The sequence below is a fragment of the Oryctolagus cuniculus genome, chromosome 4, assembly GCF_964237555.1.
Source record: "Oryctolagus cuniculus chromosome 4, mOryCun1.1, whole genome shotgun sequence".
Classification (NCBI taxonomy): Eukaryota; Metazoa; Chordata; class Mammalia; order Lagomorpha; family Leporidae; genus Oryctolagus; species Oryctolagus cuniculus.
The window spans coordinates 91,667,051-91,694,357 of NC_091435.1; the positions used below are offsets into that span (position 1 = coordinate 91,667,051).

The 27,307-nt window shown below is 46.8% G+C and overlaps 1 long non-coding RNA gene and 1 other non-coding gene across 2 annotated transcripts; both read right to left on the minus strand.

Moving 5' to 3' along the window:
- Positions 1 to 10,458: 10,458 nt before the first annotated feature.
- LOC138849493 (uncharacterized) lies at positions 10,459 to 26,939 on the minus strand. Its single transcript, XR_011388368.1, has 2 exons — positions 13,156 to 26,939; positions 10,459 to 12,910 (listed from the first exon to the last, which is right to left on the minus strand). It is a non-coding gene; the product is annotated as an uncharacterized lncRNA (long non-coding RNA).
- LOC127483051 (U6 spliceosomal RNA) lies at positions 19,067 to 19,169 on the minus strand. The gene has a single exon (XR_007909023.1). It is a non-coding gene; the product is annotated as a U6 spliceosomal RNA (small nuclear RNA).
- Positions 26,940 to 27,307: the final 368 nt, after the last annotated feature.

A 27,307-nucleotide genomic window follows, 5' to 3' on the forward strand; every position in this document is an offset into this window, starting at 1 on the left:
TGTCCAAGGCAATGTGTAATAGTTTTTCACGTTTCTATCATTTTCATGACTAATACAGATTTACTCTGCATTTTACTTTTTTCCATGCAACATTGTTGTTTAAAATGTACCAATAATAGAACATTAGTTTCAGTTCAGTCATTTTTAACTTCTATATCATGTCCTTTTGTATGAATGTCTCACAGTTTATTAAGCAGGTCCCTATTGCATTGCTTTTCTCTCTTTGTAGCAATGATGTAGTAAACATCCTTGTACAGGGCTCTCTCTCTCTCTCTCTCTCTCTCTGGATTCATGGCAGACTCTATCTTGGTTGTACACCTGAGAGTGGGTAACGATAGAAGGTATATTTAGCCTTGTTGAATTTCTCCCCCAAATGGTTCTACCCATTTATCGCCCTGCATCAGTTCTATGTATTTTGCTCTTGCTTTATTATATTGTGAGCCAATTCCTACAGGCAGACTGTGAGTAGACTTACCTGCTGGCATGGGTGTTATGAGGCCTCCCTTATTTTTCAGGGTGCACTCCTCTGGCCGTTAGTGAAGTAGAGCATCTTTCCACTTGTTTAAGGATCACTTCCTTTTCTGAGCTTTGCAGGTTGCTATGATCTACCAATTTCTTTCTGCTCCTTTTCCTCTTGTGAATGTGTAGAATTGTTTCCTCTCCTGTTCTCAGCACTAATCCTCTGTCAGTTACATAAACTGTAACTGCATTCTCAGTGTTTGTGACTTCATTTAATTTTGTTCATTGTCCATTTTCCGGTCTCTCGAAAGCTGCCAACTGCCTGCTTCTGCACATGCTTGGGTTTTCAGCTCCCAGCGACTGCGTGGTGAAAACGACTGGGAGGTGTACTTTGAGAAGCCTAAGAGAAGAAATGCTGCCTGATTCTAAATACCTGTAGCAGGAGAAGGACTGCGTTCTTACAAGAGAATCTGCAGAGGACCTGTTTTGCTTACTCAGGGCTCTCATTTGCTAGCACAATGGTGTAGTGAAAGCAAAACAGCCAGGTGTAAGTGGAAAAAAACCTGAGTCACCAAGGTTGTTTGGGTGGCTCAATGGCGAACACCGGGGTGGCTGGCTTCCCCTGCCACCATGGATCCTGGCACGATACGCTGGGCTGTTGTGACATTTGGTGGACCTAGCACATGTGGGAGGACATCTAAGAGACGTTCCATATCACGCCGCCTCTCCTCTCCCCACACGCACCTCCGAGAGTCTTCACAAGGGTGTGATGATGGGAAGCCTAGGAGCCGCTCATCACAAGGTAGAACAAAGCTGTGCTTTTAGCTCGCCAGTGGGGAGAGTTGCTTCCAAGCTTTGTTTACCTCTCGGTGCCTCGGCTGGCCCCGGAGGAAAATCTTAGCTCAGGACAGGAAGCTCAGAGCACACCAAAGGATGACTACAGCAGCGCAGGACTATTTCTGTCTTCTCTTACACATTGTTCCATGCTATTCCCAGGGGGCCCCAGGCTGTGCAGGTGCTCCAAGAGGGCCTGAATAAACCATCACTCCCTAGGAAACCAACCGGGATGGCCGAAACCAAGCTCTGGGATCAATTATGTTTGTAAAAGTACAAAGGCAAGGAGTGAGTCAGAGGTGTTGTGGCTTAGGAACAACTTGATGAAAAAAAAAGACTTGATGCTCCCAAGTGGAACCCTGTGGCCCCAAGGCAGGTGATCCCAGCTGTCTGGTCAACCAGAGTTCTGAGCCTCTGTTCCAGCTGACTCACTTGAGTGGCAAATTCTTTTCTCCCTCACAGCGCTCTTGTCTTCAAAGGGAATTCATTGAGCCTCAGCATGCCAGTGGCACTTGGCCAGGTGTTCTGCTGGCCCATTGGATGCACATGGACCACAGCCCCAGGGAGCGTGCCAAGTGAGGTGGAGGGTGGCAGCTGAGACCTGTTGGCACCCCCCAAGGTTGTTCTAGAGCACTTTCTACAAGCCCTGCGGTTGTTTCAAACTACGCGTGTGGGACATGCCACACACACCATGTTCTTTCCCCAACCCCTGGCTCTGACTCACTCTATTCCCTTCTGTCTGCTCAGTGCACTCAAATGTCCACTCCTGGATGCAGCCATTTCTGGTAATCCGCAGAAGAACGTTAACCACCCTGGATTCTCTGCGCTCCCCTACATAGCACTTTGCATCATCGCCCCAGTGCACAGCACTCCATGCCAGGATCATTTGCTCCCTTAGCAGACTCCTGACACCTTACAGCTGTGGTCTGTGGTTCATTCCTCTTTGTGTCCCTAGCCAGCATTTGGTGGGTGCTCAGAATCCAATGCAGCAAGGGACACAGCTCAGAATTTTACATGATTCTACCTTGTGGAATACCTGGAAGCAGGTCCCATTTCTATGACCTTTAGTTTCCTTTTCTGCAAAATGGGGTGGCAGGGAGAGGATAAATAAGAAAAAAAAAGGCTTTTCAAGGGGTTTCTGGCTTTTTTGCCTGTAACTTTAAAAGTGTAGTCTCTCGGCGGAAAACAGACATACAGACCCAAATGCTATTTCCACTTACAGGTATTAAGAAGCCAAGTGTTTCCTTCCCACCTCTCTCCCGTCACCTTTAAAGAAGCGTGTATTACTTAGCACTTTGCAAAATCTCTGACTAAAGTTTCAAGAGGTTTGTGGGACAGATTGATTACAGGAAGTGTGTAGATGTTATATTCCCTGGGGAATCAAATGATTGAACGAACTGATTCTCGAAGAGAGTTTCTGCCTCTATTTTCTGTTGATGTTGTCAGCCTGACTGCATGTGGAAGGGGCTGCTGTGTGGCTGAGCCTACCCCTCCAGCGTCCCTCTTCCTGCCGGTGTGCGGGGCTGGCTGCGTGAGCCACACCCAGCGGCACTGGCTCAGGGCACTCGGGCTTTTCCGAAGCTTACGTCTGCCCTTTGAGTTAAGTTAAGTTAAGGGGCTGGGATTTCCTAGGCAGGGAGGGCTGAGTACCCCTGGCTTCTGAGAACACATTTACAACATGCTAATAATGATCTCAGCTTCATGATCAACCTACAAGGCAAAGCAGAACGAGAGGTAGGACTGAACCATTTTGCAGGTGGGAGTCAGACTCAGGGAGGCAAAGTGACTTGTGTGAGCTCACATGCCGAGGCAGATCTGAGCCCAGTCGAATGCGACTCCATGATTTTCAATGTTCTCAACGGTATTGACTCCCTTCCAAAATGATTGACCTTGCTGCTCTATTATCTGGTGCTCTTGGTACACTCTGTTTGATGAAATCAGAGGCAGGTGAATTCTAGCAGAAAGAAAGAAGGCGTCTTAAGCCATTAGTGCTTTTGTAGGACAAAGTGGCTGCATTCATTAATGAAGGGGAAGTCAGATTAGTTAAAACTGTCCATCTGGTGGCTTCTATCATTAGCATCTCACTATGCCAGTAAGTGAGTTGTTGAAGCCTGAAGTAGGGCCTCCTTCTGAAAGCTTGGGGGCTCCATGCTGTAGGGTACTGTGAGGGTACCTCAGGAGCTCAGGGTCCGAGGGTCCATCTTCCTCTCCACAAAGGCAGCTAAATGGGAACACAGTGGATTAAGGCGTCTCTCTGATAATGAGTCCTCCCCGGCTTATCTCAGAGGAGGTAGTGAGCGTCACACAATACGGAAGCTCCAGAATCTGCAAGTGCTGGGTGAAGATCAGGGTGCACCGTTTTACTCTTGGTATCCTACTCTCGTAACAGTGAATGGTCTCTGTGGACGGAAGGGAGCCTAGCCCAGAATTCCTTCTCTGAAAGCGGCCCCCAGAAGCATTACGTGAGAAAACGTGCATCCACCCATAGTCCCCGATTGCCCTGCCCTCAGATCACTGGTGAGAAGTAAGGAGGTCACGAATGTGAGGACATTGCAAAATGCTAGACACTGCCTTTGGTCATGACGGATTCTTTTTCCATCAAGGTTAAGAGTTTCTGTTTTTGCCCTGCCCTGTCTCGTCTCGGGGAGGAAGTGTCCCGCTTGGCTGAGAAGTAGGAAAAGGGCTGGGTTGCAGCTCATCTGTTGGGGTTTTCATCCTCAGACGTTTGGGATGCCCTTTGGGAAGCAGTGGCTCACTCTTTCTAGAAAAATCTATAAGCTTTGGGTTCCTTTGACTCTTACTAATCCCTCAGGAACAATTCCATTTCTGAAGAAGGCTTTTTACTTTGTTTGTTTAATTTCTCTCTTGTCCATGGGAGAAATAGTTGCTTTCATAGATTGTAAGGAAAAAACTTCTTAGTAACCTAAAAAATGTTTAAAGTGGATAGGGTCCAACTTTAACTTAACAATGTCAAGTAAAAACACGCATACTTTTATTTCCAAAAAGTAGAGGCAGTTTACAATATGGATATACGCTGAGGGTGTCAAGTTGTAAATCAAAAGAAGAGGTCATAAAAATGGCAAGAAAGCAAATGTGCTAAGTTATAAGACTTCGTGTGGTTATTTTATTTGAGCATGAGACATAACTGAGCTTCCTAGCAGGCAGGCCAAAAAAGCAAACATGATGACTCACAGACTTCTTTTGTTTTTTCCATTGATTGAAGGTAGTGACCTGATTGTTTGAGAGATTCATTTCTGATATTAATTTGGAAATAGAATTCATTGTCGAGCAACCTACGAGCATAGTGAACATGTCTTTACTAAGAGTTTTACCTTTAATGAAGGAAATTCCCCTTTGTGAATTCCAGACCCGTGTTAACTACTGACCAAATGTCTTCACCTACATACTCCAGGGTCATCTCAAATTGAGCACATTCCAAACTTCACTTGCTAACGTCTCTCTGAAATGGGTTCAACCCCCTGTGCTCATCATCCCTGTTAATGCATCACATATACAAGATACCCTTGCCAGAAAATCACAGATGGTATAGATGACTCCACCCCCAGCCCTCAGGCCACACCCTACCCCTCCTCGAGAGTCTGTCTCTTTGATATCTTTGAAATCCTTCCTCTCCTCTCCACCCCCATCACTGCTACTTAAGTTCAGAGCCTGGCCTTCTCCCCCCTAGCCTACTGCTATAGCTTTACAACTTGCCTTCTCGTTGTTTCAACCTGCTTACCACCCTGCCTCTCCAGAAATGGAGCTACCAAAACGGCAACCCTAATCCTTCTGAAAACCTTCCAGGGACTGCCATCTTCTCCAAGGTGAAATCTGAACTCAAGGTCTGGCAGAGGAGAACTTGCACTTGCTTAGTTTGCAGCTCCTCTGCTGCCACAGGCCTTACCCACTCTCTGTTCCAGTAGCCAGGCCACTTGCCTGTTACCACGGCTCAAACCTCCCTGCTTTGCCAGTCCATTCCTTCTGCCTGGAAGTGCTCTTCCTTCACAAGCCTCCTACTCTGGGAAGCTTTGCAGAACCCCTTCCAATAGCCAGCACATCCGGGTCCTCCCCGCTCTGTATTCTCCAATACCTGTGTCGATCTCAGTGATACTCACACGTGGTGCTCTAACTGCCTGCCTAGTGTCTCAGTGCTCTGAGACTATTAACTCCTTAGAGGCAAATGTGGGATCCCCCTCATCCTGGATTTCCAGCTCCACCCATGGGTCTGGCAGAGTTGGAGCCTGGTAAGTATCTGTTGACTAAATGCGTTGATTTTGCATGCTGCAATAAAGTCAAGGTCGGGCACAGGGACAAGAGCGTGTTGTGGACCAAGAAAGCTTTTCCTTTAGGATACTCAGAGGAGTGGGTGGCTGTCCATGTACACCTGTCTTGAAGTGTCTCTCTGCGTTGGCCTTTGGTAGAGGCTTGGGGGGCAAACTGCGAGTCGTCACACTCTTTGCAGACACCTCTGTGGCTGGCAGCCCGTGAATCTAACCCAGGTGCAGCTGTATGTCTTGACCAGCTGTGCACAGTGGGTGCATGGAGGCAGTAAAATTCTCTCCAGCCCGATCTGGAGTGGATTATACAGATATGTTGCTGCACAGCCATGATTTCCCTCAAAAAGTACCGCTTTCTATGGCATATCTGGCATAGCGTCCATAGAGAATCCTTTCCTTATTCCACTCCATCAAGTTTCACATCATACAGAGTGGTTTTGGTCAAGGTCTGCTTGTAACTGACTTAACTGGGGCACTTGTTTGACACCCTGCTTCCTCAGGTCTCCGCAACAGATCCTGGCCTCAAAAATGGCCTCAGAGTTGGCTGGGACGTTTTTCCAGCAGATTCTATTGTCTTGCTCTTCAGTGGGAGTGTCAGAGCCCAGGACTGACAGAGCTTGCGCTGGATCTTGTTAACCTCCATGGGTCACTGGGTGTGAAGGTTTGCGGGCAAAAGCAGGTTCAGATGGCCCTAGGCCCAGTAAAATAACTCTACACCACAGGCCCCGAGGGCTGTTCCCGTCACGTCCCACAGCCCCACCTGAGCGAGGCTGTGCTTAGCAGAGGCACCAGAGGAGACAGCACTCCCGACGGAGAATGCGAGTTCCTGTGCAGGGCTTGGCCAGTGCAGCATAGCATGATAATTATTATGAGTCATAATGTCTGGTAATCGATGTTTGAAGTAAATAATAACAATAATTCAAAGTCAATAAGATTTTGCTGTTCTCAGAACCCTTGTACTGGATTCCTTTCTTTGAACTCACAATAGCCATATGAGGCAGCCAAGGCCAAGGCTGATTCTATTTCACAGACATAGAAGTTGAGACTCAGAGAAGGTAAGTGACTTAAATAAAGTCACACAGATGGGATGTTCACGCTTGATCTCAGAGTCTCTGACTCTATTTACATGTTTCATTCCACTCCACATGGCTTCCTGATCTCTTAAGTGATCAGATTCAAAGTCGAGAAAAATTACTTAGGAAGGTAGAAGTATATTTTAGCACTCTACAATCTCCATAAAGAAATTGAGAGTTCCCATTTCTGGATTATTACAGAGGTAAACTCTGTAAAAACTAGAGTCCCAGGTATCAGGCAGGCTTCTTACGTTTTATGCCAATCTAAGCCTTCTGGAAAATTCCCAGTGGTACACTGAGACTGGAGCTGGCTTATACCTACATGTGTGAGACCATTGTGGCAACTTCTTCTCACTCCATGGTTGTTAATGTCACATTCATAGCTTGAAATCAACAGGCTATGGTGCAAGTATTTACATCACAGAAACAACAAATCCTCTAACTTAGAGCTTGTTCATCTCCGCAGAAGCAGTTGTTAAAACATTTACCAGAACAACACTGCTTACAGTTAAGAGTGATCGGCGCCAATGAACTTGAAACTTCCTTGTCATCTGCATGGGACCATTGTTGGTGCTGATGTTGCCCTAATCACTAGCCATACTCCAGTGTTATTCCTTGAGTGGGAGTCTCTTTCCACTTGAACTTGCAAAATCAGACGGATGGGTTTCTACTAATAGTCCTTTGCATGTGTATGGTTTGAAAAATGCTTTCAGTTCCCTCATCAAGTCTGAGCCTCATGTGATCTTTGATGTAGATGATGCCTCCTCTTGCTAGAAAAGAAGCGCCTGAGATCTGACAGGTGATGTGGCTGCTCCCAGGGATGTAGGTCTAGCAAGTAGAACTGGGCTTTCAGCCTCCTTGTTATGTGTTCCCTCCCCCTGTAGCAGCTGCCTCCATCACCTAGCACATGTGCAATGTCTGGAGACTAAGCTGCTTTCTGGACTGCAAAGAAGGGATGCCTAGCTGCCATCTGAAGTGTAGCATAGGTCTCAGCCCTTGCCAGAAATTGACAGACAGGCTAGCTTGGGAGCACCTCCACCTAGCCACCAGCTCTACTTGACTCATCCAGTGCAAGCGGAGGTGTCTGCTTTCACTTCCCATTTGTCCTTGGTCCTCACTTTGCTTCCTTTGCAAAACTTTATGGGGGCCTTGCTTCTTCAGGGCCCACTGTAGGTCCTGCCCTAGGCAGGAATTTGGAGCCTGAATGACCCAGCATTATTGCCCAGCTTGCCACCCTGCACAACCCCCAAGCTCTCTGCTGCCCAGTGACGGAATTATTGATTGCTGAGCATTTCACAACACATTTTCAAAACACGCCAAAGGTCAAAAATGAGTGACTCATGGCCAGTCACTTATCTCTCTTTCCCAGTCCCTCTATATTGCATTGGCGAGGTTGGCTAATGGAAGTCCCTAAAGATAGGCAGAAGATCAGTCTGTCCAAGCCTGGCCAGCAGGATTATTCAGTGGCTTGAAAAAATAACTTCTGATCTTCTGGTCAGTGATTGATCTCCTGCCCCACTTTGAGTTGTAACACCAAGTCTCTCAAAGAGGTAAAGATGGGAAGTAAGGGATTTCTGTGCTGATTTTGCCACCAACTCATCCCAGGCTATCCGAGAGTACCAGAGAGGTACTGAGGCTGGTGATGCCAGGGCCACTCTGAGGTCTGTGACTCTGCACTAGTCCCTTAGATAGCGAAGAGGCAACCCCCAATTGAGCTTTGTAAATAACTTCTCACTTCTCTGCCTGAGGACGAGAGCTTCCTATGGAAGCGCTTTGGTGCAGAGAGGGCTCCAGGTCAGACAAGGGATCTGGGCTATCACTCAACTGTGCTGACTGTGGCTTGACCATTCTGACAAGTTGCTGGGCCTGTTGGTACCCCCAGTTTCTTCACCCATCTAGTGGGCACAATGACAACACCTTCTTCCAGAAAATTGTTTTTAGATGAAATGATATAATGCACATGAGTTTTCATTTGGTCTAAACTTTAGAGTGCAGAGAGACCTGCAGTATGGTTCCACCTGTGCTGGTCAAAAGTTGGGAGAAAATAGCATCAAGTTGGTAATTTTTAAAAGCAATTTATTTTATTTATTTGAAAAGCAGAGAGATATGGAGAGAGAGAGCGATAGAGAGAGAAATCTTACATCCACTGGTTTACTTCCCAAATGGCCTCAACAGGTAGGGCTGGGCCAGGGCAAAACCAGGAGTTAGGAGATTCTTCCAGGTCTCCTACATGGGAGCAGGGGCCCCAAACACTTGGGCCATCTCCATTGCTTTCCCAGGTGCATTATCAGGGAGCTGGACTGGAAGTGGAGCATCCGGGACTGCAACTGGTGCCCTTATGAGATGCCAGCTTTGCAAGCAGTGGCTTGACGTGTTATACCACAACAGCGGCCCCAAGCTGATGATTTTAAAGTCTTGATATGCAAATTCTTCTACCTTTTTTCCCCCTTAAAAGTAGTCTAATTTGTTGAATCAAAATTTCTGAGTGCCTTAATTAGAACAGTGCTGGGACTGGAAGTTTCTTAGTAGTTCTTGAGCTTTTTACTTTAAGTACCTTGGAGCCCCTTTTATCTTACGATGCTAATCAGAGAAAGATGAAGTGTGATGAAGTCAAAGTGATTATTGGTCCCTGGCCCTCATTACCCACCAGCGTGGCCGTCCCCATATGCCCGCCTCCATACCTGTGTGTTCACCCTCGTCAAGCTGGTACGGGCCGTGCTGCCACCTGCACTCCCGACTGCGAGATGCGCCAGCGAAAAAGGAAGCCCGTTCAGTTATGTAAAACACATTCTGGGTGAGGAAAGACTGGCATGTGTTTCTGCTCGGCTGCAACTGCTCCCCCACCACACACACACACACACCAGTCTGTCCTCTCATCAGGACTTGTCAGCATTTAGAGACCTTGGCAATCGCAGCCCCCACCTCTTCCTTTTACAAAGGAGCAAGCTCCAGCTCCGAGCAGAGGAGTGACTGTCCCTGGGCCACACAGCCTGCTTGTGGCAGAGTTAGGATGCAGGCATCAGCCTACTGACTTCTCCCTTGGCAGCAGACGTCAGGAGAACACAGAGAACCTAAAAGAAGAAAGGGGGAAAAATAGATCTTTGTGGAATATCTTGAGCTTTGGATTTTCAAGGACAGTTTTATATTTGATGATAAGTAGCAATGATGCCTCAAAAGCTATGGTAGCTAGCTTGAATGAACTTATGTAATAAACATTTATCACAGAACATGTGTCATCCAACACCTGCCAGATCTGAGCGTTGGCACAAAAACTGCTTTCATTGTCAAAGAAAAGAGGGGGGAAAGGAACTTGGCTGAACAGAGCTGGCAGACGCTTTTACTAGAAAATTCAGAGGTAATTTCTAGAGGAACAGAAACACATTTTCAAAGTCTCTGAACATTTATTTCAATGTGATTGGATGAATTTAGTAAAGAAGTGAAGAACATGGAAGACCATTTGATGCCTAAGGCCATTTCCACATTCCTATCTTTTCTGTCCCTGTGGTCCCAGATTCCAAGAAGCATCTAGATGGGCAGGCCCAAGGGTGTGTCTGAGGTTACTGATCTCCTTCTAGGCTCCCATACAAGCACATCACAAAGCACTCGTGGTTCTCACTGGAATCTTTCCTCATTAGGAGAACATGGCCAGAATCCAAGACAAGGACCATTATGTCAGTCAAACCAAGCCTATCCATACAGAGAGGATTCTTTGGCCTGTATTGGAAGTCAATCCTACTTCAGCACATTGGTGCAGTTGCCAAATATGTGGTCACTTCCCTTTGGCTACCCACAAATTTTTAACTGCAAGATCTGTTCTTTTTGTTTTTAAAGATTTATTTATTTTAAAGTCAGAGTTACAGAGAGAGATGGAGAGAAGAAAGATCTTCCATCTGCTGGTTTATTACCCAGATGGCTGCAATGTCCAGGGCTGCGCCGATCCGAAGCCAGGAGCCAGGAGCTTCTTCCAGGTCTTCCATGTGGGTGGCAGGAGTCCAAGCACTTGGGCCATCCTGTGATACTTTCCCAGGCCATTAGCAGGGAGTTGAATAAGAAGAGGAGCAGCCAGGACACAAACCAGCACTTATATGGGGTGCTGGTATCACAGGCAGTAGCTTTATCTGCTATGCCATAACAGCAGCCCATCAAGATCTGTTCCTTTATTTTACTCATTTAATAGTTTGGACAGCCCTGGACTAGAAAACCTATCATACTGCAGGTGTAACAACCTCTGAACCTCCATTTCCTCACCCACTCGATGCCATTCAATATCTACCTTGCAGTCCTTGCCAGGTTGTTGGGCACATTGAACGCATGACACGTGACAGTGCTTTGTGGGATCTGAAACCCGCCATGAGTATGAGGGATTGTTGCTGTCTTCTGTAGCCCAAACTGTGCTAAATACTTGGGAGTTTCAAAAGAAATGCAAGATCGTCCCTACCCTCCAGGAACTTACAACTTAGTATTGGGAAACTAAGACACACCCAACAGAAAGACATACAGCTTCTCACAGCAGTGAAATATATACTACTTAAATGATAACTAAAGACCCTGAGGCCTCTAGGGGTGCAGAGAAGAAAGGATTAACAGAGCAGATGTTGGGAACACACCCTAGAGCACGTGAGGTTCAAGGCAGGGGTTGATATAGACAAAAAAATAAATGAAGAAGGTCTTTACCGATGCAGAGTGAGTCAGTTGGTGGAGGGTTTCTCAGCAGGCTTCAGAGTCCTGTTCATTGGGAATGAGAACGCCCAGTCAGTCTGGAGCTACAGATTTCAGAAACTTAAGGAGAGTTGTAGGCAGGGGGGTCATTTGCAGACCAGGGATAGGTGATGATGAAAGAATGGTGTGGAAAGACTGGTGGGGAGAGCCTGCACTTACAAAGGTATATGAGAGGGAGGAGGGCGCCTGCCGAGTCCAGGCTGGGTTGATGATGTGGTTCTGGATCAGAACAATGGAAACGGAGGGAGAATTCCATGGAAGTGAAAGATGGTTCTGTGTGTAGGCAAAAGACAAGTCGTACTATCAATATTTACTCTTCTCTTCATGACCAAACTCAGGATTTGATCTAAATCGGGCAGGAAGGTTTAAAAAAGTAGAAAGCCTCTTTATATGTACATTGGAAGAATTCCTGAAAACCCAAATTGGTCTCAGAGTATCTATTTGACTCTCTGTCCAAAAGGATGCGAAGTTACTGGCTGGGCTGTAGAATCAGAAATTTTCAGAGCTGGACAGGATGGTAAAGATCACTGGTCATGTGTGTTGTCAATTTAAATGCTTCTGTCCCAATATGCATAGCAGAAATAAATGCTTATCCATTCACTTCCTAACGAAAGGAGTTCACTGCCGCTGAAGATCTTCTCAATGATGGAAGAGTCTGCAGCTTCACAAGCTGTTTGTTTTGAGATTTTGAAAAGCTCTCTGATGGAGTCCCTTTTTGGGCAGTCATACAGAACACCGCAAGCTCCTCTTCTGTGTTCCAGGTTCCATCATTTAGTGGAAGATGCAGGCCTTGTCTTCATGAGTTTTTGTCACCATCCTCATCAATTCTGTTTTTATTGATCACTTGACCCAAAGACAAGACAGTTGGATCCTAGACCATACAGGACAGAAGAAAAAAAAAAAAGATTTGTGGAGGCTTATTTATATAACTTGGGAATATTTTTGCTCTTGCCCAAAAGTCAGATACCGTGAAATCTGTGAAATGGATGTTTTTATGTCTTTTCTTTTTCAACAGATCAGCTGTGTATCTTTCCAGGGATTTGGTGTCAGAAATCAAATCCAGTGAGTGGGAAGTTTGACAAGATTCAGAGTCATCCTTGCCAAATAGCAAAACAAAGGCGATGCCTTTAGGTTGGTTAAAGGGGGAGCAGAACTGAGGTTTGTAAGGGATGGTATGTATAATTGGAGCAAGAAACAGCCTCAGTCAAAAGTAGCTGATTTTCACAAAGCATGAAGCTAAAGAAATAATGTGAATAAGCCACCAGGAAAACCCTGAAATAACACTAAAACGAAGGGACCTTTGTTTTATTATATGTAAAAAAAAAGCATACCTCAAAACATTGTCACTGACCAAAGTAAATGACCAAAAACTAGAAAAAGGATCATTAAAAAATGGGATGATTCTTGTGTGTCTGGAATGTCTTCTGTGGCAGGGGGAAGGTCTGTAGAAGTGCGCCTGTGCCCAGCGTGGCCTTCCTTGGTGGCCTAGGCCAGCGACAGCACCGTGTTCTGTTTCAGACTGCAGCGCAGAAAATCCTCAGCATTCGTCTGAAAAGTAGAGTAGAAAAGGTAATCTTTAACAGGCACATAGGAAACGTTCCATCCGATCAAGGCAAGCAAACAAACAGAAGCGGCTCATTTTTCTCTTTTTGGCACCGGGCAGCACCATATGCTTCCAGAGATGGGAATTTAAAAATAGCCTGTCACACAGCTCACACTGTAGCCCTTGACGTGGTGGGGGTGCAGGGACTGCCTCAGACTTAATAATAGTGACACTTCACATTGCCACTAACCTCTGCACAGGAACCCAAAGTCCTGTCCAATTCTTCCTTTCTTTCTTTTTTATTTTCGAAAATCAAATCTTCCTGATGCCCCTAGAAGTTGGGTAGGAAGTGATTCAGTTCATCCCACTTCCCAGAGAAGATGGTTGAGGCATCCAAAGGCAAAGCCACTCCCCGAGGATCACAGAGCGACCCAGGGATCGGTTCTGTGCTGTTCCAACACACCAGGCTGGGACTGCGGCGACATCCTGGGGCTGTGAGAACCGCGGACTCATAGGATGTTGCACAAAGAGCAGAGAGGGTTGCTTCCCACTGCCTGTGTTTTGAAATGCATAGCCTTTCGTTGGAAGCGTTTCATCAGTTTCTAATTTTAAGATGAATAGCTCCTAAACTGTGGTGACCTCTGCCTGCTGACATCTGGAATCCAAAGCTCACACCAGCGACTGCCTTAGCTTTGCCTTTGGTGCTGCCATACGGAGTCATCCAAATAGCATCATTTTCACATCTTCATAATTCTTTATTCTTGAAAATAGTTTTATATTCGCCATCTCATCAGCTCTGTGTCACGCACAGGCTGTCATTTAGGCTGCACCAGCGTTGTGATGAGCGGGCACGGGAGGCTGAAGGCAGGCGAGGACATTACGGTTCTGTAACACAGTCACTGTTGGAAGCCCAGGTCGTCTCTAGCTCCGTTCTGCCAGCCACACCACCGCCATGGGCTGAGGAATGAGTCGAGATTTACCCGTCCAGTGTACGTGCCCGGGAGCAACTCTGCCACGTAGTTGGTGATCAGTGCCCAGTTCTCCCTGGAGTGAGGTTCTAAAAGCGGCAGGACCCAGGTGGAGCAGTAATGACCTGCTCTGTGGGAGGTAGGGAGACTCTTGCTGTACTGCTGGGTCTGGGCTGGCAGCTTGGAGATATGAGGGGACTTCCAAAGTTAGTGGGAAAACAGAATTCAAAGTTAAGTTAGTTTTGGTGCAAAAAGTTAAAATCCACAGCTAATTTTCTCAAGATGCACATTTTTCATGAACCTTTCAGGAGACCCTTTATATGCATGAAGCTCAAAAATTCTCAACACCAAAATTAATTCATCTTCTCATTCCATTTCCCACAAACTTTTAGAAGTACCCTTGTGCATAGAGCCCAATGATGTTGTGTTACTGGCACGATTTTACCCCTACTTCAACCTCAACTCCCTCACAATCCCCTAACGCCTTCCCCGTTATTGTACTAGCGAGACCCCACCCCTGCTGAATTGTGAGTACCTTCTCACACCCCCTGTGCCGCACCTACACAGCGGAATACGCTTCAGAACACTGCCAATCACGCTGACCAGCTTGCTTGAAATTTGTGATCGCAAACCTCAAATAGACCCTGACAGCTAGCCCCATAACACTTCATGAGAATTCGTTTTTCAGTCTCTGGATGAATTTTTCACATATTTAGCTCCCTCCTTAAATCTCTCCCATGGGATCAGCATTGGGTCACAGTGGGTCAGGCTGCTGTCTCTGGCACTGGCGTCTCATATGAGCACTGGCTTGAGTCCTGACTGCTCTGCTTCCAACCCAGCGTCCAGCTAATGCTTTTGAGAAGGCAGCAGAGGATGGCTCAAGTGCCTGCATCCCTGTCACCCACGAGGAAAGGCCCGGATGGAGTTCCAGGCTCCAGGCCCAGATCCAGCCATTGTGGCCCCTTGGGGAGTGAGCCAGAGGATAAAAGACTTCTCTCTGTCTCTCTCTGTGACTCTCTAGGACTCTGCCTTTCAAATAAATGTATAAATCCTTTTAAAAAAATCACTAGCATACTCAAACTTTTTCATTTCCCAGGATAATGATCTTCCTTCCTGGCTGTGGGAAGAGAATTACTTCATCTTTCCAGCACATAATCCGAACTCTCCTGTATCAGTACCCACATCCATTGCCTTCCTCCCAGCACTGTGGAGGAACGCAGAGCTTATAGACCATCCCTTCCACTTGTGCCCTGGATACTTTCTCCTTTCCCTTGCTTCTCTCCTGGAACATCTGCTTCTCTCTCCCCCCCCCCCCCCCCACCCCTGGCAAGCCAACAAATGTGCCTTTGTACATCTCTTGGGAAACAAGAGTACATCCTTCTAGCTACCACCCTGTTTCTTTGATACCCTCGCAAACAAACTGTGAAAACATAAACCACACTTCCTACCTCCACTTCTTCCACTTCCATTCTCTCTTCACTTTGCTCCTATTTTCTTCTGGTGCCATCACACCATTTAAACAGCCTTTTCCAAGGTCACCACCGACCTACTTGTGCCCAGAGTCAGGTACCCTCGTCTAACTGGACTATTCAGCAGCATTTGACATGGTTGATGCTTCACATGTCCTGAAAGAATTCCTTCTCCCGGCTTTTGTGATTCCCCACTCTACTGGTTTGCCCTTGCCTTTCTGTATCCTTGTCGGGCTCTTCCCTCTTTGCATCAGATTTTGGAGGGCTCTGGGGTCTGTGTCTCTATTCTGTGTATATCTTTCCTAGATGAGTTCAGTGAGTCCCAGGGCTTTAAAATGCCATCTATATGCAGATGACTCCAGCTCTCCATCTCTAACTGCCTTCTCCCTTGAGCTCCAGACTTGATAATTCTACTTGTATAGATAATGGATATTTCACACAAACCCAACCCAAACCAAACTATTGATTTATTCCTGCCCCACCCCGAAGTTCTCCTCTCTGTCTTCCCTGTCATCGGAAGTGGTACCCGGCCTCCTAGCAATTTGTTCAGGGCAAATAACAAAGAGTAATTCTGCTTTTCTTCATTTCCCTGAAACTCTTGTCATCTCGACTCTCAGCGAGTCCTGTTGACTCCACCTCTGAAAGATCTGTCAATTGCAGCTACTTCTCAGGTCTCCTCTGGTGTCACTCTACTATTGTGCTCTTCCTGGCCACATTTTCACCCCCTGTAATTAGTCTTTATGCAGTGGCCAGCCTGACTTTTCTAGGGCCACACATTATAATTTACCTCTTTGTAAAACACTCTCACCACTCATGGGTAAACAAGGGGTCTTCAAATAGTTCAAGGAAAATGCATATTGTGGGGGAAAAACTACTTATGAGTTTCAAAGTCTTTTGATTCAGAACAAAACTTGTATTTTTAATCCACTTTCCATGACTTTCTGAAGTTCCTTGGTAAAACCCCATGTGATCGGGTGCTCAGGATCTGTGAAACATTGTCGCCCTCCACACTCACCCTCTTCCACAGGTTCCGTGGCCTTTGTCTCCTTCAAACCTGGCCATGACTTTCCAGTCTGAGCTGTTCTTTCAGAGCTACAATGGTTGCTATTGTCATGCAGGCCTCAGGACAAAAGTCATTCCCTTTGAACAAATTCATCTGACAAGTGTCACCATGGTGCTCCTCCCTCCAGCCAGCCAAGCAAGTACCCCACTCCTGCACTGGAGAAGTGTTTTTATCAAAGAGAATCTCAGTAATGATGGCCACCATGAGTCCATATAAAAATTGAAGTTTGTTGTACATTGGCTCTTCTTGTTTTGGAAGACATTGTTTACTGTGTAACTCTGTGACCTCCCCTATAAGTGAGGAATTCTTTTGAATCTAAGTGAGAAAGATTTGTTTTCCTTGAGGAATTAGTAGTGACACTTCTTTTTTTTGCATTTATTGATTTATTTATTACTTTCTCAATTTGAAGTTCAGAGACGTATTTTATCTGATCTATTGCAAATGTATGGGACTACATTGACTCTGTTGTCTGTCTAAATAGCACTGTCTGAAAGAACTTTCTGTAATCATGTCAGTAATGGATTCAGTAACCGTAGGGTCCAAAAAGTGTCCACTAACCACCTGTTGCTGCTGAGCACCTGCAATGTAGTTAGTGAGCCTTAGGAGCCAAATTTTAGATTAAATTAATTTTGATTAATTTGAGTTCAAATGGACACATACGACTAATGGTTGTCATGGACAGCACAGGCTGGATATCCCATGGTCTCTTCTAAGATATTGGAGTTTTCTTTTTTATGAATTCTTCAATATTCATTGTCCAATGTCTTATAAGTTGCCTCCATCCTTTGTCACTGGAGATCAAATAAAAGAAAAGGGAAGAAGAGAAGAAAGTAAGATTTAAGTGACTAATTGGCTTCTCAAGTGGGGCACCATGTTTAGGGGGTGGGTGAGTGGCCAGTGTTCGCAACAGCTTCAGTGGAAAGCAAACCACCACCAAATCTGAGATTCTACTTCTAGTCTTTGTGTTGCTAAGAGCACATGTATCTCAGCCAACCAAGGGTTAATATGTTTGTATGTAAAATGGGACTTCTGGGTTTGTGACTTTGCACTCAGTCCCAGGCCTTCTAAGCCACAGAAGCCAGCCCTTGCCTCCCTATGTGAAACAGGCAAACCTTTGTGAGATCCTCACCTTCAAGCCACTGGCCAAGGTAGGGTCCCTGTAAAGTAATGACGAGGGAGGACTCATCCTAAACATCTAATGATCGGAGTGTCTGTAAGTGCCAATGACAATAAAGCACAGGACAGAAATCCGAAGACATCGAGTCTACTCCCAGCTCGGTTGCTAACCAAATGGGTAACTTTCATCAAGTTGAAAGTTTCCTCTTCTCTCAATCAAAATAATTGGACCAGATGACCTTTAATTTCCTGTCTAGCACTAACCATAATAAAAGCTAACATTTATTGAGTACTTAAAGCATGCTGAGGTGTATTACCTTATTTAGTCCTATGCAGGTTGAGAACATTATTATTTACTTTTCTTTTTTGGGGGGAAAATTATTTATTTATTTATTTGAAAGGCAGAGTTACAAATAGAGAGAGGAAAGACAGAGTGAGCTCTTCCACCTGCTGATTCACTCCCTAAATAGTCACAATAACTGGGGTTGGGTCAGGCCAAAGCTAGGAGCCAGGAGGAGCTTCTTCCAGGTCTCCCACATGGGTGGCAGGGGTCATCCTCTGCTGCTTTCCCAGGCACATTTGCAGGGAGCTTGATTGTGTATGGAGCCACTGAGACTCGAACTGGTACCCATATGATATGCCAGTGCAGCAGGCATAACTTTAACCCACGCTGCACTCCAGTGTCGCCTCCTATTATTTCCTTTCCTAGGACAGAGGAAACCTAGTGGTAGCATTTCCCAGAGATACACACAATTGGTAAGTGGTAGAGTATCTAGCTGAATTCTGCAGTCTGGTTTCAGGAACCACCTGATTACTTGCTCTTTCCTCTAAAGAATTTTGTGTTTTCCCATGGACCAGAACACCGATGCTTTTCTAGTTATTCCAGGAGTTGTTTTAGTCCTTTAAACAAAAGCTTTCCAAATCTCGGCCCCTAGGAAACCCAAATGTTGAATTCTTTGTCTTTGGAGTGGCCATTAAGGGCTCAAGATACCCAGAATTAACGAATCGTTTGTCCCAGGAAAGAGCAGCCTTGTTCATTTGCCCACTCTGCAGTGCAAATAACATCACTTTCTAAGTATGCTGTGACATGAAAAATGTTGGAAAGCATGTGGGCTTAGGTGAGTGTCATGACTCAGCTGCCCTGTATCTCCAACATGTTGATGCCAGAACCTGGCTGGCCCTAAGCTGATCCTCAGTACATACATTATTTCAGTAAATGATACAGCAGTTTTTTTTTTTGTTTGTTTGTTTTTTTTAAGAAAAGATTATGTGAAAGACAGCCACAAAAGAGAAAGAGATTCACTCACTCATTCACTACCTAAATGTCCTGGCCAAAGCCAGGAGCCAGGAACTCCATCCAGATCTCCCACATGGGTGGTTGTGAACTCAAGCACTTAGGCCATCATCTACTTTCTTCCAGGCACAATAGCAGGAAGCTAGACCAGAACCAGAGGCAGGACTCAATCCCAGGCACTCCTATATGGGTTGTGAAGCTTCGCCCACTGTCCCCCACCCTCACCTCCCTAGGGCAGTATGATTGTTATTTTTAATATGCACAGCTGCACTAATTTGTATGTCATTCTTTCACAGGGACCAGGCTAATCTTCTCTGTAGCATTCCAGTTTTAGTATGTGCTGCTGAAGTGAGCACAATAGAGCAGTACTCTTATGTGGATTAGAATCCTGGAAAGTTAGAGTCATAGGACCTTTAGAAATTTTAAATCCAACCTGAATAGGGTAGCGGATTTTCTTAAGGTCAGTGTCAGAGTCAAAACTGTATCCCTGATTTCCCTCATGCCCAGATGAGGGCTTTCCCCACCCATTAGATTGGGACTGAGGGAAGAAGGGATACAGGAAACGTGCTATGAAATGTCAGCTCATCTCTGCAGACGATCAAGGGCAGCGGAACAGCCACAGGTGCAAATCCTGCCTCCCCAGCTCCCTGCAATGCCACAGACCCACAGACCCATGAGAACCGCCCAGCCTGCTCTGAGCCACACGCCAGGAGGCCACAGCAGCGTGCAGGAACGTGAGAGGAAGTGGAAACGTGAAAGCAAAGGGCTCAAAGCACAGGCTCACCACCGGAAAAAAAAATAAAAATAAACACACTCAGAAATAGTGTAACTGATATGCAAAGAAGATCAAAGCAGGGGTTTTAAAATATCTCGGTTGCTTTAGAGGAGGTGGGGGTGGTAAGTGAAGCGAGGGGCAGTTAGGTGGATGGCTCACTGCAATCTGCCAGGCCCTGGGTATTTCAAAGGAAACGTGGCACTTGCACAAGGAACATGACAACACAGAACTCATCAAAGCAGGCAGTGACACGATTGTTACCGAGATCACAAGGTCGGGGGCTGGGGAGACAGGTGTTGGTCGAAGGCTACAAAATTTCAGGTAGACAGAAGGAATATCCTAAGAGACCTACTGTACATCATGATGGCTAGAATTGCTAACAACACACTGAGTACTTGAAAATGCCTGAGAGTGGATTTTAAGTGTCTCAACACAGGAATATGATAAGGTGATGTATACATTAGTTTGCATTAGCCATTCTACAACGTCTGCATATATCAAAACATCATCTTGTAGGTCGTAAATACATAGAATTTCATCCATTTAAAAAATAATTAAATGAACATGTGAAAAGCCTGAGTTCCCATGGGTAGCTCAGAGGCAGATATGGACTCCTAGGCAAGAACCCCAGTGTCCCTTAGACCCAAACTCCTCCCTCCCCGATCCTCTTGTGGTTCCCTGAGCTTCTGCCTCTTTTAGAGTCACACACATCTACCCCAGGGCAGGGCATGTAGGCTCTTTCAGGCCAGCGGGGCAGGCACCAGGAAGTGCACCCAACTTGGCTGAACTTCAAGGCTTATGTTCCAGTTTGGAACAAATGTTCCAGGGTTAAGGGCCAGGGCAGAGCAAACTCAGGAGAGTCAAACTCCCCAATCTTGCAAAGTAAAAACCCCTTTATTTTCAAGGTGTTGCAAACAATGCAGAAACGCTATCTCTTTGAAGGGAAAAAAGTTTTATTTATTCGAAACCAAAAGGTGAGTGATGGCTACGCTAGCTGTTTTTAGCGTCCCTCTGCCAATTTCACCATCCCTAATAATAGTCCAAGGGTCATAGGACATTTCTAGCATCAGAAGGCCATCAATCAATGGCACTGGTACCAAAGGCAGCATGTACTCCTCTCTGGATCGCAATGGTCTCAGGTGTTTAAACGGAGGAAGTACACTGGGCGGTGGGAGGAGGCTTAGCGTGGTGCCGGCAGAGGTGGCAGACTTGGACATTAAACGTTCCTCCTACTCACACCACGCTGCTCTCCTGTGATGATCTAGTGAGATGGGCTGGTGGGGTTACAGTCACCCACATTTTCCAGTTGTGAAAACTGAGACTCTAAGGTGAAGTTGTCCAAGGTCACAGAGTGTGCTCATTACAGGAGCCCTGAGCCCTCTTCACTTCAGCTTGAGCCAGCCTGGTCACCTCTTGCCCCTCCTCCCTACTAGTGATGGAATAGAAGTGTTGTACTTCACACTCAACATGTTTTCCCGGGGATTTGTTACTTGTCTAGCCATAGTGAAGGCAAGTCCTACTCTACACTCTTCTTGAACCTCATGTTTAGGAGAGACCTTTCAACAGCCCTTTTTTCACATACAAAGCCCATTCTTGAGCTCAAGTGGGAGACAGCAGGTGGTCCCCTAGTCCCAGAGTAGCGTGGTTGACACAGCCTATGGAATTTCAGAAAGGAGACTTTACCGTGAGCTGGGTAGTCTAGCACCTTGTAGGATAGACCTGTGTCCAGGCATGGGGCATGGAGGTCTAGGCAATCACCAAGATAAACGCACAGAGGTTTGAAAATTACATAGAACAATTTGGGAAATTCAAATATGCCCCCCACCAACTCCTACCCACCGCTGAAGTAGCTGAAATAACGGCAGGGAAACATTATTTCAACTTAGGTGCCGCACAGTGGAGGCCCTTAGAAAACAAGGAAAGCATTAGATTTTTATCTTGTGGACATTCAGGAGTTGTTGAAGACTTATGATTGGGAGAGCAGTCTGAGAAGAATGTTCTAGAAAGCTCTCTTAGCTGGATATGCAAGATGGATGATAGAGGGAGTAGCTGGCAGGGGAGAAAAAAATCACAAGCAGCACTGGACCTGGAGTCAAGACACTGACCGCATATATTTCTAACTATTTCTAACTGTAATTTGATAGGATCAGCCCCAGTACAAGCCTAAGCCTAAGTGGTTTTTTTTTTTTTTTTTTTTTTTTTTTTTTTTTTTTTTTTTGACAGGCAGAGTGGATAGTGAGAGAGAGAGAGACAGAGAGAAAGGTCTTCCTTTTTGCCGTTGGTTCACCCTCCAATGGCTGCCGCTGCGGCCAGTGCACCATGCCGATCCAAAGGCAGGAGCCAGGTGCTTCTCCTGGTCTCCCATGGGGTGCAGGGCCCAACCACTTGGGCCATCCTCCACTGCACTCCCTGGCCACAGCAGAGAGCTGGCCTGGAAGAGGGGCAACCGGGACAGAATCCGGCGCCCCGACCGGGACTAGAACCCGGTGTGCCGGCGCCACAAGGTGGAGGATTAGCCTAGTGAGCCGCGGCGCCGGCCAAGCCTAAGTATTGGGACTATGTTCTCTCTGTCCGCCCTGCCTGCCCATCAGGGAAGCCCTAGGTATAACATGCATTGCAGGAGGTTAAAATGCTTCATAAACCACAAAACTTGAGAACAAACATAGGAAGTTATAATGCAGGCTGAAGCTGTAGTAGAAGCATGAACAGGTTGATGAGTCTGGGGATGAGGCTTGGAGGGAAGATGGAGTCATTGCCAAGTCTCCATTTGGGGAGCATCTTCCCTCTGGAGGTATAGCCTGCTTCTTTCTAGATGCCTTCCTGTGTCACCTGGCACAGACTGGGGGCTAGCAGGAGACAGAGGTGTGTTGAGATAACAGTCAAGGATCAAAGAACAGGGCTGGCACTGTGGTGTAGCAGGTTAACACCCTGGCCTGAAGCAGCAGCATTCCATATGGGCGCCGGTTCGAGACCCTGTTGCTCCACTTCCAATCCAGCTCTCGGCTATGGCTTGGGAAAGCAGTGGAAGATGGCCCAAGTCCTTGGGCCCCTGCATCCATGTGGGAGACCTGCAAGAAGCTCCTGCTTCTGGCACAGCTCTGGCCATTGTGGCCAACTGGGAAGTGAGCCATCGGATGGAAGACCTCTTTCTCTCTCTCTCTCTCTCTCGCTCTCACTCTGTGTGTGTGTGTGTGTGTGTGTGTGTAACTCTGACTGGCAAATAAATAAATAAATCTTAAAAAAAAAAAAAAACAGAATCAAAGACCAGAAATCTAGTAACTTCTTCAAGGGAAAGAAAGAAAGATACAAAACCAGCTCTTCAACCTCAAACTTGAAATCAAAACAAACTGTTTGCGTACGGTCTTGTAGAGTTGCCGAGTAATTGTGAAGGCCAAGAAGCACTCAGTTTGCACAAGACGGTTGCTCAATGGAAAGGGCTTGCCAGCAGAGGTGTCTGGGAAGGCGCATGCAGAAGCCAGCCCAGTTGTTCTCAAGGGCTGCTCAGTGGAAGGCAACCTTGACCTTATGGAGAAGGGCTCACACAGACAGGTGGGGTGACAATGCTGAACTAAGACTAGGTTAGGAGGGTAGAGAGAGAGAACCATCTGGGCTTGCAGCCAGCTTGGATTTGTGGTGGAAGCATTTCACAACCCCCTTTCTTCATGGGTTATGTCCTGGGATGGGATAACCTGTGGGGGCATCTCGGGTAGTGGAAAGCGCCCTGCCCTGGGAGCCAGAGTGCTGCGTCCCGGGCCTGACTCCAACACTGCCTCTTGGTGTGACCCTTCCTCTCTGGGCCAGGGTTGGACGGGACTGGCTGATCCCTGGGGCTCCTCTCAGAGCTTGACTCCCTAGAGATGTGGGGCAGGTGCAGGCTGTCTAGTTGGGTTGGAATTCAGGGAAGGCAGCTACTGTGACTGAACTAACATATGCCCCTGAGCAACTAAGTTCTGTGACCATGCTTTAGCTCAGGCCATGATGACAACACAGGGAATTTCAAGTGAGGTCAGCTTGGGGCAGAGGCAACTGTGTGCCTTCAGCCTCATGCTTGTGGATCCGATGAATCAGAAAGCTGGGACCCGTCTGAGTTCACGCTCACCAAGCTATAGAATTCCAGGTAATCAGAAGGAGAATTTCCCTAACCAATATCATGTACAAGGGCGTCATCTTCCCCTTTAGCATGTGAGACAAAAAGCCATGAGTCGTTTCTCTCCCACCCCCATTTTCTTGGAAACAGGATCTCTCTTCCCTTCCCCATTCCCATTTTTCAAGTAGAATCTCAGTGATAAATGCACCACTTTCTCTCTTGCACTCAATTGCCCTTGCTCTTCCTGGTGAGCAAGTGCATCACTAGCTTAGACTTTGGGAAGTAGGGCACTGGGGCATGAGGGCAAATGTCAAGAAGCCTACCAGCTATTCCTTCTGTGGCCCAGGCTGGGCTGTATGCGCTTGTAGGCAGAGAAGTGTCACACTGAGCCATGCTGTCTCACTTCTGAAGAGAGACTCCGTTCCTCCAGACCAGTTCGTGATCATCATTGACATTTTCTGGCCTTCTTTGCAGGGTCTAGAGGAACAGTCAAATGAAACAAAGCTTTCCTGGGCACCTACTAAGTGCCAGGACCAATTTTTAGAAGATACAAAGGATCCAGAGATAGATCAGCCACAGTCTCTGCTATAAAGCAGAAGACAAGTGAAATGGGAAAGTCACCGTAATTTCTTGCAGAAATGGAACAGTCACATGTACAGGGAACATTCGAACAAGCAGGCATAGCGCTCAGTTGGGGGATCTGAGGAGGCTTCTGGGAAGAGACCGGGAAGTAGAATAATCATTGACATCATTATCATTTTGATGATTATGGTAAAGCTAACTTTTATCGCACTCTTACCATGTTCAAGGTGGAACCGTGCTGCGGCCTTGATACACTCACATTGCCTTGGTTTCTCTTTGTGAAAATCTTCCCCTCTTAAATCACATCATTTTGCAGATGAAGAAAGTGAGGTTGAGAGAGGTTGTCACTATTTCATGGTCATTCAGAGAATAAGCGATTACAGCCCTTGATTTTCGTGGAGGAATAGAGGTGAGTCATGGTGGAGGACTACAGCTAAGCACAGCGTGATTTTGATCGGGTAAGGAGGCTGTGGGATTAAGGGCCATGGACGTGAGGATCAAGGCAGGGTTCAGCTGGCCCTGGGACTGCAGAGAGAGCCCGGGAGTAACTGAGAAGGATGCTGATGGAATCAGAAGCTGGCTCCTGGGGTCATGGCTCTGCAGAGTGGACAGCAGGGAGGACTGCAGGGGAGGAGTGCTCAGCCTGGAGTCTGCTCTAGGTGACAGTGACGATGCTCCAGGGGAAGGAGTCGAGAAGAAGGTGAGTCTGAGTCCCTGCGCATCCATTCACCTGCTTGCAGACCCAAAGGGTGGCAAGGAGAGAATAAACTGGATCATGGTCAACTTGCACAGGCCTCTCCAGAGTCTTCATGTCACTCAGGGCTCAGGCCAGGCCCCTGGGAGGGAGCTGACACTCTCCCCCCATCTTCACTGAGCAGTGTACCCTCTGAGTTAAAACTTTGATACCTGTCTGATGTGTGCCTTTTCTTTGTCACTCTCTCTCTCCACTCCGGAGCCCCAAAGAAGCTAACTCAAAGCAGCCGTGGAGTTTCATGGCTGGGGCAATCGGGTTCTGAGGGAGAACAGCTGGGTGGAAGAGAGGTGCCGAGTCACCGGCCACCTTCAGGAGACCAAATAGGAGGTGGCTGGGAGATGCCAAGAGGGATGGGGAGGGGACAACGGCACAGCAGCCCTCAGCGCTAGGACATCTGACAGCGTCGCAGAGGTCCTGTGGCTCTCTGCTTCCTGAGGAGACCCCTGCAGTGACAGCGGCTTCGGCCAAGGCCAAGTTGAAAGCCGCAGAGGTTTTTGAGTCAGCCGAGAGGTTTTAGCTACTTACTGGTGACCATGTTCTCCCCTGGGACCTCCAACAGGGCTGCTTAGATGTCCCAAAGAGCAGTGCAGGGTGCTGTTTCCAGACACAACAAGGAATGCCATCACAAGACAGTGCAGAAAGGGGCTCTGGAACTATGGAATCCAACCTGCGACTGCTCACACTGGCTGCTTCGGTGAGACTCAGCCTCCTGTCTCCTTGGCTTGTTCATTTTGCAAACACACAGTGCCTGCCATGTGCCAGGTGCGTTCTAAGCCCTCCACAAGTTCTTACCTTATGCAGTTCTCATAGCAGCCCTGTAAGGCAAATAGCCTATTCCCTTTTACAGATGAGGAAACTGAGGCACAGAGGCATAATTAACTTGGCCAAGGCCTCACAGTCATTGGTAGAACCAAGATTTGAACAGTTTGACTACAGTGTCTAAACTCTGAACTCCTACATTCTGGTACTCTTTATTCTAATTTCCACACTAAGGTGCTGGTACCCCTACAAAAAAGGGAGATGAGATCAATTCATTTCTAAAGTTGCACCCACTTTAGAATCTCTAATGTGTTGTGATTCAGTGGAACTGCTAAGTGGTTAGGGCTTAGGTTGTGAGTTACCAGTAGGCTGTTGAATGCGCTTTGGTGTGACACAATACCCTGCATGTGTTAAGCCCACTGAGTTCTAGCATTGACTTGCCACCACCCCCACGGTGAACCCAGTGGGTCTGCTGACCCACTGCAGGGCCCCAGAACCTCACATAGGAGACTCAGTGACTCAGCTCCCATCGGGTTGTGAAACAGCGCTCAATCTAAACAAGCAAAGTGAGATGGGGAAGTCACCATAAAGATTTGGGCTGCCAGAATACAGTGATTCAGCAAGATAAGAGTGGGAGGGAAGACTTGGCCAAGGGGGTAGGTCAGAGGCCTTGTCTTCCTTAGCAAGGAAGGGGAGGCAGATGATTAGTTGGTAGCAATGAGGCAACTTGAGTAGAAGAAATACAGTCTCTCCAGTGGTCCGGTTGAGAAAGGTTCTGTACTAAAAAAGGTCTTCAAGAAGTTCCTGGGAAAGGCATATGATGAAAAAGCTATGCCTGGACTTAAACAAAAAAACCAACTTTTTTTGCTCCAAGATAAACTTATATTTTAATTCTAGTTTTCTGTCAACTTTTTGAATCATCCCTAGAGAATCTCAGAAGTTCTGGCCTGTGTCAGCATTCTATGGGATAAGGCTAAGTTCCCTTTGTGGATTTCCCTGGAGAGAAGCCCCCATGGAAGAGCACTGGCCTGGTATAGGAATCCCTGAGGTCTAGCCCTGAATCTTCTAACTAGGTGAGTGGCATTAGTGGTATCTCTCCTTGGTCTCAATGTAGCCATAATTTGGAGACTTTTATTGAGTGTTTGTTGTGCCAGGTCTTGCTGTCAAGATTGACAAGTATTGTTTTAAATGTTTATTTGATCTATTTGAAAGAGTGACAGAGAGGGGAGAGAGATTGAGAGAGAGAGAAAGAGAAGAAGAGAGCAAGCTTCCATTCGTTGGTTTGCTCCCCAAATGGCTGCAATGGCCAGGGCTGGGCCAGGTTGAAGCTAGAAGCCAGGAGCTTCATCTGGGTCTCCCACATGGGTACAGGGTTCTAAGTACTTGGATCATCTTCCACTGCTTTCCCAGGTTCATTATCAGGGAGCTGGATAGGAAATGGAGTAGCTGGGACATGAACTGATACCCATATGAGATGCCAGTGTTACAGGCAACAGCTTAATCCACTGTACCACAATGCCAGCCCTAAGCCTGGC